Source organism: Prionailurus viverrinus, chromosome A1 (genome assembly GCF_022837055.1).
Source record: "Prionailurus viverrinus isolate Anna chromosome A1, UM_Priviv_1.0, whole genome shotgun sequence".
NCBI classification, from domain to species: domain Eukaryota; kingdom Metazoa; phylum Chordata; class Mammalia; order Carnivora; family Felidae; genus Prionailurus; species Prionailurus viverrinus.
In genome coordinates this window covers 139,733,205-139,745,838 of record NC_062561.1, presented here as the reverse complement: position 1 = coordinate 139,745,838, position 12,634 = coordinate 139,733,205, and the positions used below count along the sequence as shown (strand labels likewise).

The 12,634-nt window shown below is 43.5% G+C and overlaps 1 pseudogene; it reads right to left on the bottom strand.

The window, feature by feature from the left end:
- Positions 1-5,283, bottom strand: part of LOC125164425 (phosphatidylinositol N-acetylglucosaminyltransferase subunit P-like) — a 63,803-nt pseudogene extending 58,520 nt beyond the window's left edge.
- Between the last annotated feature and the right edge of the window lie 7,351 nt (positions 5,284-12,634).

Below are 12,634 nucleotides of genomic sequence, written 5' to 3'. Positions count from 1 at the left end.
GCTTACTCCAACTCTGTGCTGGAAGGGGTCTGATCAGCTGGCTCCTCTGTCTTCACACAGATGGGGAAGAGGTGGAGGGAGAGAAGAGGAGGGGGAGTGGGAAGGTGGAGGAGGAGGAGGAGGAGGAGGGGGAGGAGGAAGAGGAGGAGGGGGAGGAGAAAGTGGTGGCTGCAGTGCTCAGCCCGGTGGTGTTTCTTGTCACCAGGTGAAATTCCTTATTCACTCCCCGCATGTTGCTGCCTTTTCTTGGAGTGAGATGGTCTTTCCGTTACATCGTTACATGGTAGGCTGGAGAGCCACCGAGGCTTTCATAGAACCCGAGAGTCCTTCACAGAAAACTTAGGGGTATGACTTGGATCGCTATTGGATCATTGGGAGAATATCTACAAGAGGGTGCTGCTCTTTGGTAAAAAGGGCTCCTACAGGCACTCAAAATATGGGGACTTCTGGGGTGCCTGCCTGGCTCATTTGGTGGAGCGGGCGACTCGATCTTGGGGTGGTGAGTTAGAGTCCCACATTGGGTGCAGAGATAGCTTAAAAACAAAATCTTAAAAACCCCCACATTTATATTTTTAAGAAATACAAAACGGCAAAATGGAATAACAAGACTTGATTAATTTGGTTCCATTTCGGTCATGCAGGGACAAAGGGGATAGATCCATCAGGCATGATTTACATGGACAGATTGTCCAAAGAAGGTTGATTGTGCCACAGCTTTAAGGTTTCTTCTTCAAAAAATCTTGTAGTTGTAAAGAGTGGAACAATTGAATTATTAGAATTGCACCTCCTAGATGTCCCCCAGCCAGAAATAGTCAAAAAGTATGCCAACGCTGGAGAGACATCAGGCACATGTGGAACCCACCAGTTGAATAACCAAGATATAATAAGCCATAGGCAAGGCCTTATCTTGGTTAACAAGGTGGTCACAAGAAGAAGAGGTCTTCTGGAGGCCAGGGACAGTGGTTGGGACTTTCAGTTCAGATTCCTCCGAGGCCCTCAATGGCTGCTGTCACATGGGCACAGCGGTTGGCTTCCCACCTACTTCCAGCTCCACCCAAAGCTTTCCAAACATGGATGAACAGTTTAATAAGTAAAACTGAGGGGCGCCTGGGTGGCTCAGTCGGTTGAGCATCCGACTTCAGCTCAGGTCATGATCTCGCGGTCTGTGGGTTCGAGCCCCCTGTCGGGCTCTGTGCTGACAGCTCGGAGCCTGGAGCCTGCTTCAGATTCTGTCTCCCTCTCTCTCTGCCCTCCCCTTGCTCATGCTCTGTCTCCGTCAAAAATAAATAAACATTAAAAAAATTAATCAGTGAAACTGAGCTTTTCATAATATAGTAGGCTTTAACTACTGACAGTCTTGGTAGCAGAAAGGATGTTCACATCATTTCCCTTCCAGACATTTCTAAGAGGTCTCCAACGCTCTCAGAAATGACTCTTCTTTTCTTTTCTTTTTTTTAATTATTATTATTTTTTTAACATGTATTTGGTTTCGAGAGACAGAGACAGAGTGTGAGCGGTGGAGGGGCAGAGAGAGAGGGGGACAGAACCGGAAGCAGGCTCCAGGTTCTAAGCTGTCAGCACAGAGCCCAACATGGGACTCCAACCCAGGAACCGTGAGATCATGACCTGAGCCGAAGTCGGCCGCCTAACTGACTGAGCCATCCAGGTGCCCCCAAGACTCTTATTTTCAAATAAAAGGAGTTTTCTTGGATGAATCCACCATTTTTACAGTTGATTTTTTCAATACTTAAGGTCTCTACAATGTGTTTGTCCTTCCCACTAATATGAAATTTTGTGATGGCATGCATACGTGTGTGCATGGGAGAAGTGAAGAAAGGGCTCAAGTATAGCAAAGAAAACTTCAGTTTGACTACAGGCCTCGGGCCCTAACCATAGGCTCCAGATTGGGGAGCCTTCAAAACTATTCCCTTCAAAACCAGAAGTAATAATAAGTAATAATCTTCTGTTAATGGTTCATCCCGTATACCGTTGACTTATCCTTTGGAGGAAGATTGAAATGAGTTACCATGTCAGAACTGGCAGCCACAGGGCACATGTTCAAGATTCGATTATGAGAGCAAAACTTTTAATTAAGACTTTTAATTTTGACTTCTGTTTGTAAGATGTGCAGGATTCCAAGCCTTGCAACACTTGGGAATACCCAGTGGATTTTTTTTTGTTTCTTCATAACTCTAAGTCTTTGCTAACAGGAAACAGAAAAGACTGATTAAAAATTTTTTTGGAGCTGGGTCTGGTGGGAATTAGAATGACACCCATGATGCATTTCACAGGGGCTGCTAAACAGCTTCAGATAGAAATTACTTTCGGTGCTTTTTCCCCTTCTCGTCCTGAACAGGAGCTTGTGTTTCCTGCTGATTACAGAAAAAAAAAGCCACTGTGTTTACCAACATTGCTGATCCAGTCAATCCCTCTGGCCTCTGTGTTTTGAACTAATGTGTGGTTTCTTTGAGTCTGAAGTAGGCTTAGAAGCAGAGGTTCAGACCACCCACTTTTAGGATCGCTAAGGCAGTGCTAGAACTAAGTTGAAACTGAGGTACTTCATGCAAGCTCGTGGGTTTGAGCAGAGGCAATTTTAATGGTCAGAAAGTATTTTGAAGCCATTTTCATATTAATGTCCCCAGTGGATGAGGCCAAGCCCGGGCCTCCTGCCTACCCGTGCTGTGTGAATCAATCTACCTACATATGAAGTACAATTTCAGTTTCCTGACTTGTCAGCAAATGCAAACATTATTTAGGCATTTTCATTAAAAAAAAAAAAAAATGAAATCAGGGTACCTGGGTGGCTCAGTTAAGCATCTGGCTCTTGATTTCGGCTCAGGTCATAAACGCATGGTTCCTGAGATGGAGCCCCGCCCCGGGCGCCACCCTGACATTGTGGACCCTGCTTGGGATTCTCTCTCTCCCTCTCTCTCTCTCTGCCCCTTTCCCACTTGCTCTCTCTCTCTCTCTCTCAAAATAAATAAACTTAAAAAAATGACATCAGAATGCCCAACATTCTCCCATTGATTGCTTATTTTCTCTCTCTAGTAGGAAAACTCTATTTGTTTTTTAAAGTTTATTTATTTATTTTGAGAGAGTGAGCAGGAGAGAGAGAATCCCAAGTAGGTTTTGTGCTGACAGTGCAGATGGCAGGGGTCATTCTCAAGAACAGTGAGACCGTGACCTGAGCCAAAATCAAGAGTCGGACGCTTACCAGAATGAGCCACCCAGGTGGCCCTTGGAAAGCTCTGTGTAAATCAGGCATACTCAACCTTTTCCGGTGAGCAGCTAGCTTTGAGTTTGCCAAGTTTTCCAATAATCATAGATTATTCAACCTGGATCCTTGGCTCGAATTCTTTCATCTTATTGGTGTGGCAACCACGGTCTTGGCTACTGCATTTATTCGTTTAGTAATTTCTTCATGCATCTAAGTTTTACAGATCTACTATGTGTCGGGCCCCGTGTTAAGCGCTGGGTATACCATCATGAGCAAGACAGAAAGGATCCCTTAAGGAGTTTGCAGTCCGGTCAGAGAGGTAGATGCTAAGAAAACAAACGTTACACATGTTAATGCATTTCATGAATTGAACAGGCAGGTGGGGTGGGGTGGGGGGGGGAAGGGAGAACCTCTCTTGGGTAGAATCTTCAGGTAGGTCCCTGGAAAGTGATGTTTTAGGCACTGGGAGAGGAAGGGGTGTGTTGTGAGTGCATTGCTGATAGAAGGAAGAATGGGAGTTATGGTGAAGAAGCGAAGACATCCACGGGCCATTCTCAATTCTCCAAAAGGAATCCTCGTCAATTTTCCTGTGGGTCCCAGGGGACTATCAGTGTTGGGCTGGTGGATCTTGAATGGGCAGTGGGGTTTATTATCAGGTGTCACTCTAAATTACTGAGAGGTCCCCCACCCTCTCTTTTTTCATCTATTGTAGAAGAAGTGGTATAAAGATTAGACCAGGAGAGATTTGATGTAAAATACAGATTCTACCACATCCTGGGATGGAGAGAGGAAAAGCTCACCCATGCCCACACGCTCACTGAGTTACAACGGTAGAGGTAAATCACTCACCCTCGAGTCTAACATACATACGAGGACAACTCAACACAGCCCAGTCCCTGATTGTTCTTCCTCAGGTAGAAATAGCCTTTCTTTCCGTCTAGCTCCAGGTCTCTGGAATGCTACTTTGGATCACCTAGTTTTTATGGGCACTTCCAACCTCTGTCACGTCTCACAAGTTCCTTGAGGATAGGATGCTATTGAACCCAGCATCCGCTAGCAAAGCCAGCACCCAGCATATTGCCCTGGGCACAAAAACCACTCAGTGAATATTTGTTGAACGGATCATATAGAAAGATTTAGTCTTCAGGAAGAGGAGTTAGAAAGGCAGTACCACTTTTCTTCTTTCTGGCTTTTGCACCGTGACCGGAAGTGGGAGCCCAGGATGATTACTCTCATTAGCAACAACAAAAAATGGCTATCACAGGATCCCGGCTTCATTCCTGTGATGAAGCCATTGGCCTGGTGACAAGACTATCACTGAGGACAGAGAAGCAAACGTTGAGCTGTTTAACAGAACCCTCAGCAGGGACGTTGTTGCATCATTCCGCTGAGATGTGAAGTAATGTCTGAGCGCTCGGTTCCCAGCGCTGGGCCCCCTCGGTCCCCGCTCCCACTTCAGACAGTGGCTAGACCCTGCATCCTGTCTCCTGACCCGGGCTCTGCCGGCTCCAGGCCAGTCCGACCAGAGGCAACTGGGCAGCAAGGCCCATGAGGAAGTGCACGCAGCCCCACGAGGCCCTCATAAGCACAGGTCAACCCTGTGTCTGCCACGGACACTTTGGGGGAAGGATCAGCACCCTCCGTACAGTCCTTTCCCCTGACACTGCTCAGGCCCCACTCCCAAGCAAAGGAAGAGTATTGCAGCCAGAAATTTGAAACTCTGTTGTTCTAGGGCTATCCACTGAGAAAACCACTGAAGATCCCAGGTCAGTTTCCCGTTCACGCCAAAGCCAAGAACCCGCTCTGAAATAACAGTGGTGGGTGGTGTTTCCAAAGATAAAGGAGTTTGGGGGTGGGGCCCAGAGGCAGGCAGTCTGTCCCTGCCTGGTGGGTGCCGGGGTAGGTCCCTCCTGCTGTATCACCACTCCAATAAGGGTGCTTCACTTCGGTCCTATCAGAAAGATTCATTTTTACTGGCAAGGGAAGGGGCCCGTTCTGAGCTGACAATGTGGAGTTGTCAGAGGTCAGAGGTGGGAGATGAGATGAAAGATGGTAAAAAGGATTAATGTCAGCAATGTGCAGATTGGCACCCTGCCTCTGGAAACCGCTCAGCCAACAGCAGGGAAACTGGGCCACAGTTAACTGGACATCTGGGCCAGAGGCACGAAGAGGTGTTTATCATTTAGAGGATTCCTGTGCTCTTGGTGAATGAAGACTTCAGGAATGACAAACTTCCCTCCTCTTTTGGTTCTTCTCGAAGATACTGTACGGTCTGATTGACTTTGGTTTTAATGGCCTACAATTAGCATTAGATAAGGAGAGAAAGGTCCGTTTGTTGTATTTCGTACTACTTTCTTGTGCCTTTACCCTTCCCTGAAACATAAGCTGAAAAGAAGAAGAAAAAGAAAAAACAAGCCCAGGTAAGAAGGCTCAGCACCCTGGACTAACACTGAGGGCAGAACCTCTTCAGTTGAAAAGAAACCACTACCGGTTATTGTGTGGGGGGCTGGAATCACCCAGAGACAAATTAACACCTTGTTTTGGGGATTACCCCCTGCAGTATTTGCAGATAGTTTCTTAAACAGCCGTGTTTAGAGTCCACACTGTAGGAGTGACTCAAGTGCTGATGAAAGAGCTTCCAGAACAAATAAGGAACCCTACGGGAAACTCTGGCGGAGGTGTGGAGGGCTTCAGTCTTTGGGTTAACAGCTTGGCACTACATTCATTGCTGGAGGAATCTGAGCCTCACAAAAGACAGCTTTTCAAGGAAAAAACTCTTTTTCTTAGAACCGGTTAACAGTCTATTTGTGCTCCAAAGGCTGTTTGGTTAGGGCCCCCTAACATGCAGTTCCTCCAGGGGCCTGCACCTCCCGGGACTTGGAGCTTGTGTGTGCCAATTGGCTTTGGGCTGAATCTATGAGATTCTAGCTTGGGAATCGAGTCCTTGTTGTTCTCAGCGGCCACCGTTTTTATTTTAAACTGCTCCGCACAATTGCCAAGGTACTTTCCAATTAGAGTAACTTGCCCGCATTTTCTTCACTCACCGTTTGCTGTATTCGTTTGGTAAACTGCTAACCGGGGGTAACCGGGACTGGGAGGATGGAGATAGGAGTCTGAGGGGCAGTTTGGTGACATCCGGAGCCTGCTTCTTTGCAGTCCTAATGCTAGTGAAACTGTCCCCAAACAGAAGCCGTCCTGGGCATTAACTGACGTGACACATTCCCACCGCTATCTCCCAGGGAAATGGGCTAACTCTTCTTTCAAAGAATGCATAATGATGAAATTAATTACAGCTCCACACTCCAGGTACATAAAACTCATAGAGCCCCCCTTTCGCACAGGAGGAATCTCAGTGTGTGCCCGTTTTCTTGGTATGGGCATCTTGTTGCTGTGCCCAGTTTGGTGCCTAAATGGACATTAAATCAATAAACATAAATAGAGGTTTTGATCTATAATGCTTTTACACAAAGTTTTTTATTTTAATAAAACATTTTATTCTAAAAAAAAAAATTTTTTTTTTTTTTGAAACTCAGTGCCAAAGATCATTAGAGCTGGCGGGGATTAATACAATCTTATTTTATAGATGAGGAAACTGAGTCCCAGAGAGGGAAAAATAATCCTTCCTCACCCCTTGCTCAAAGTCTTAAAGCTAGTTACTAGCCGAACTGGGATAGGACCAGGTCTTTTGACTTCTAGAGTAGGATTTAGCTCATTAATTAGAATTGTCATAGTTCCAACCTAGATTTCTCCCAGAATGCGTGGCACATTTTTATGTTTGGTGTTGATTCCCTCAGGGCTGCCTGACTAGTTTAAACTTTGAGCCAACATTTCAGAAATTATAGTCTTTCTACCACCCATGTAAGAATTACCTGTTAAAAATGCAGAGTCCTAGACTTTCCCAACTTTCAGAATCAAAATCTGAGAACTGTATTGCAATCTGGATTTTAATGAGCTTCCCTATGAAGACTCTTATGCATTTGAGAACCATTTTACCTGGCTCCAAATCGAGTTAATAAACTTTATTGATTTAAAATGCTAATTTAAAATAAAAAGTCAACAAGTGGGACTACATGAAACTTAACAGCTTCTGCACAGTTAAAGAAACAAAACGAAAAGGGAACCGACAGGATGGGAGAACGTTTTTGCAAACCGTGTATTGGATAAGGGGTTATTATCCAACAATTACAAATAATTCATATAACTCAAAAACAATGACAAAAGAGCTCAAATAAGCTGATTAAAAAATGGGTTGAGGGACTAAATCGACATTTTTTTCCAAAGAAGACCTTCAAATGGCCAACAGGTCCATGCAAAGGTGCTCAACATCATTAAACATCAGGGAAGTGAAATCAAAACCATGATGAGAAATCCCATCACATCTGTAAGAATGCTCCCCATCACGAAGACGAGACATAAGTGTTGGCAGGGATGTGGAGGAAAGGGAACCCTTGTGCATGTTGATGGGAGTGTGAACTTGTTCAGCTGTTGTGGAGACCGATATGAAGATTCTTCAAAAAATCAAAAATGAAACCTCCATAGAATCAGGCAATCTCACTTTTGGGTATGTTTCCAAAGGAGATGAAAATGGTTTGTTGAAGGGATAGATATATACACTCCTGTGTTTATTGCAGGAGTATTCACAATAGCCAAGATAAGGAAACAAGCTAAGTGTCAATGGACGAACAGATAAAGGACATGGATGGATAAAGATGAATGAGAAAAAAGGAAATTCTGTTTCAGGACATTATGCTAAGTGAGGTAAGTCAGAGAAAGCCAAATACTATAGGATATCTCTTGTAATATGGGGAATCTAAAAAAAAAATTCAGAGTACAGTGATTTTAGGCCATAATCCTGTAGTTTAAACATTAAGCTTACTAAGACACTACATGTCCATTGTTCCCACCACTAGAAGATACTTGTGTGACACAACAGAGGTTTTAGCTCATGCTACGATGGTGATCCTACTTGAATATGAATGTATCAAATCAATGTGTTGTACGCTTTGAGCTTACACAATGTTGTATGTCAAATATAACTCAGCTGAAAAAAAATAAAATGCGTAATGTTTCTGAAATTAGGTGGCACCTTACAATCAATGATTAATGTAGACAAAAAAGTGTTTAAGTGAATGGAGTCATAATTAATAGCAACTTCGAATTGAGGTCTAAGTTTTTCTCTTAAATCCTTTAGTTACTGAAGAAGCAAAAATTTTAATTTTTATCTGACTTCAATTTCACAGCATGTGATTCTTTCACTGCTTAAATTCCTTTTCAGTAGCAAACAAGAAATGTGGCAAAATTTTGTTTCCTCAGGCCCTGGGCAGTCGTTGGTGAGCCGCTTCTCCACACCTTAAGTTCTGCCCCACAGAGGGTTCGAGTCCATTCAGTAGAAGACTTTGACTCCTATATTTTAGATTTTACTTTCTGTGATTATATTCAAATCTATGACTTATATTTATGATCTATAATATATATTTGTTATATGTATTTTATGTGTTTACTGAAAAATTTCTTTTTTTCAACGTTTATTTATTTTTGGGACAGAGAGAGACAGAGCATGAACAGGGGAGGGGCAGAGAGAGAGGGAGACACAGAATCGGAAACAGGCTCCAGGCTCTGAGCCATCAGCCCAGAGCCTGACGCGGGGCTCGAAGTCACGGACCGCGAGATCGTGACCTGGCTGAAGTCGGACGCTTAACCGACTGTGCCACCCAGGCGCCCCGAAAACTTTCTAACAAAATCTTGAGTTACCCAATATCTGTACCTTCTTCCTGAAAGATTCAAGGAATTTAGCATTTCCTACCCACCGAATATCACCCCCCTCTTTCAGAGTATCTCTGCCTAGATTTTTAGACTTTTATTTATTTTACTTTGTGGAGTGAGTGAGAGAGAGCCCAAACACAAGTGGAGGAGGGGCACAGGGGTGGGAAACAGAGAGAGAGAGAGAGAGAGAGAGAGGGAGGGAGAAAGAGAGAGAGAATCTTAAGAGGAGCCTGATTTGGTGTTTTGATCCCATGACCCTGGGATCATGACCTGAGCCAAAATCTAGAGCTGGACACTTAACCCCGCGAGTCACCCAGGCACCCCTAGATTTATTTATTTATTTTTTAGAACACAAATTAGTTATTTAAAGTCAGTGGCTAATTATATTCGTCCAAATATTTTATCCATTTTTGGGGGCTTAGCATGTGAGTGGTAACCCACTTAATCTTTTTGTCTGAAAAAGATTTGTTTGACTCTGTTGCAGATAATATAGATATAGAATTCTTGGTTAATAGTTGTTTTTTGTCAAGGCTGTGAAAAGATTGCTGTCTTCTGGCATCCGTTGTGCATGAGAATTCGTTTACCTGTCATTTCTTTGCAGCTCATCTGTCTTTTCTTGCCGGTAGGAATTTTTTTTTTTTAAGAGTTTTTTTTTTTTTTTTTTTTTGAGGAACCTCTACACCCAACCTGGGGCTCAAACTCACAACCCCGAGACCAAGAGCTGCACGTTCCTCCGACTGAGCCAGCCAGGTGTTCCCTCTCCAGGAGCTTTTAAGATTTTCTCTTATCTTCAATGTTTACCAACGTCACTATCAAATGTTTCTTGGTTAAGTTCACTATTATGTATTCTGTTTGACATCTGGTGCTCCCTTTTACAGACGTAAAAGGTTTCATATATTATTTTCTTCTGAGAACACATGTCATTTCCTTTGTTATGAAAAGTTCTCAGCCAGTGTCTCTTGGGCTACTGATTCACAGATATTTTCCTCTATTCTATTCTTGAAATCCCCCGTTAGACATATATTAGAACCTCTCAGTATGTGTTCTCTGTCTCTTAGCTGCAGTTCAGCCCCCTGTTTAATTCTTTATGTTGCATTCTGGGTAAATTCCTCAGTATCATTTTCCAGTTCACCAGTTGTCTCTATTACTATTTCCAAGATGGAATTAATCCTGTCTATAGCACTTTTAATTAAAGTACTATGCTTATCATTACCAGGATTTCCAATCTGATCTTTTCCATACACACCTGTTTTGTTCCACAGTTTACTGACCATTTTAATGGATATTCTTTCTTTTTCTCTTTGAAGATTCTAAAAACCCTTATTTTAAATGAATTTTCAGGGGCACCTGGGTGGCTTGGTCAGTTAAGCATCTGGCTCTGGATTTCAGCTTAGGTCATGATCTCACAGCTTGTGAGTTCAAGCCCCGCATCAGGCTCTGTCCTGACAGTGTGGGTGTCTCCTTGGGATTCTGTCTCTCTCTCTCTCTGCCCATCCCCCATTCACTTGCACATACTCTAAGTAAATAAAAAATAAATAAATGAACTTTCAGATTCTGCTACTACTCTCACATAATGTGGCATGAAAGTCTCCCAATTTTGATTTTATTGGCTGCCTTTCTTAGTGCTGGTTTTTTTTAAGTGTGTTAGCATTTGAATGTTCGAGACATACATCTGGAGGAGTATCACACAGACTTTCTCTTACTTTCTTTTTCTATCCCTTTCTCTTCTGCCTGTTTGCTCTTTCCTGTCTCACAGTTTTGCAGTTGCTTCCAGTTAGGACTCAGGGTCCCTGTCCACAACCTGGTTTTGTGTTGGTGGCTATGGACTCCTTTCTTATGATGACGCTGGGACATTTCGGATTCAGTCACTGGCAGTTTGGCCCATGTCCTGGCCACAAGGTCTTGCTTGTTTATTCCTGCTTTTCTAGATTCACATTCATCTAAGCCCTCACCTCAACTGCATATTTTTTTCTGGCAGGCACTCCCACCCCATTCAAATTCAAGCAATAAACTTGGAATCAGGCTTCATCCATGCAAGACAATACTTTATCCCCAGTATTTTTTGTTTGTTTGTTTGAGAGAGAGGAAGAGAGGGCGCGAGTGAGGGGCAGAGAGAGAGAGAGAGAGAGAGAGAGAGAGAGAGAAGCAGTGCTCACCCAATGCACGGTTTGTGTTTTACCTAAAGTAGGGCTCGCCGGATGTGGGACTTGAACTCACAAACTGTGAAATCATGAACTGAGCTGAAGTCACATGCTAAAGGACTGAGCCACCCAGGTGCCCACTTTATCCGTAATATTATGGAGGAGATCTAGCATATCTTGGCTTACCTTGAGAGTCTACCAAGCTCACAGCTTTAGGAACTTGTTGTGTTAGATTTCTGTTCAATTACTAGTGCACAAATACTTATTTCTTCTTCTTTTTTTTTTTTCTTTAAAAAAATTTTTTTTTCCAACGTTTATTTATTTTTTTTGCGACAGAGAGAGACAGAGCATGAACAGGGGAGGGGCAGAGAGAGAGGGAGACACAGAATCGGAAACAGGCTCCAGGCTCTGAGCCATCAGCCCAGAGCCTGACGCGGGGCTCGAACTCACGGACTGCGAGATCGTGACCTGGCTGAAGTTGGACGCTTAACCGACTGCGCCACCCAGGCGCCCCTTATTTCTTCTTTATGTACGCATGTGCGCATGCTTTACTCCCCCCACAACTATCTTTTTTTATTTTTATTTTTATTTATTTATTTTGAAAGAGAGAGAGAGAACAGGGAAGGGGCAGAGAGAGACAGGAAGACAGAGAGAATCCCAAGCAGGCTCCATGCTGTCAGCACAGAGCCCGATGTGGGGCTCGATCACACAAACTGAGATCCTGACTTGAGTCGAAGTCAAGAGTTGGATGCTTAAATGACTGAGCCACCTAGGTGCACCCCCCCCCCCCACTATCTTTTAAATTTACTTAAAAAAAATTTTTTTTAATGTTTATTTTTGAGAGAGAGAGAGAGAGAGCACGCATGAGTGGGGCAGAGGCAGAGAGAGAGAGGGAGACACAGATTCTGAAGCAGCCTCCAGGTTCTGAGCGGTCAGCACAGAGCCGATGCAGGGCTCAAACCCGCAAACCATGAGATCATGACCTGAACCAAAGTTGGATGCTTAACTGACTGAGTCACGCGGGTGCCCCTAAATTTGCTGTTTTAAAATAGGTTATCTGAAATGTCCTTTGTTTCCCATATAACATGCATTCCTCTCCGAATATGGCTCAGTGCCTGACAAAGTCCAGTTGATGTAGTTGAGTTTTCCTTTAAATGACTTTATTAAGCCCATCAATGATTCACTTAGCAAGCCCTTTTGTAATACATTTGTAATATCCTCTAACGAAATGGATCTGGAGGACAGCCAGGCTAATTTAGCAGGGAACATGGTTTAAAAATGAATGAATCATTCTCAAAAGCACACAAGATGGTTATAGAAATATATTAATATGTTTCTCTCTTTCCACACATTAAACTAAGATTCTTCGCAGATATTAAAACAAACAGAAAATTCCCACAGATTAGGCATCCCAACCAAGCATTCAATGAGCTTATTTGCTTTAGCCTGGAGAGAAAAGTCATGATATGCTGCTGAATTACATCAGCGAGGAACCAAAGGTGAGACTGGATTT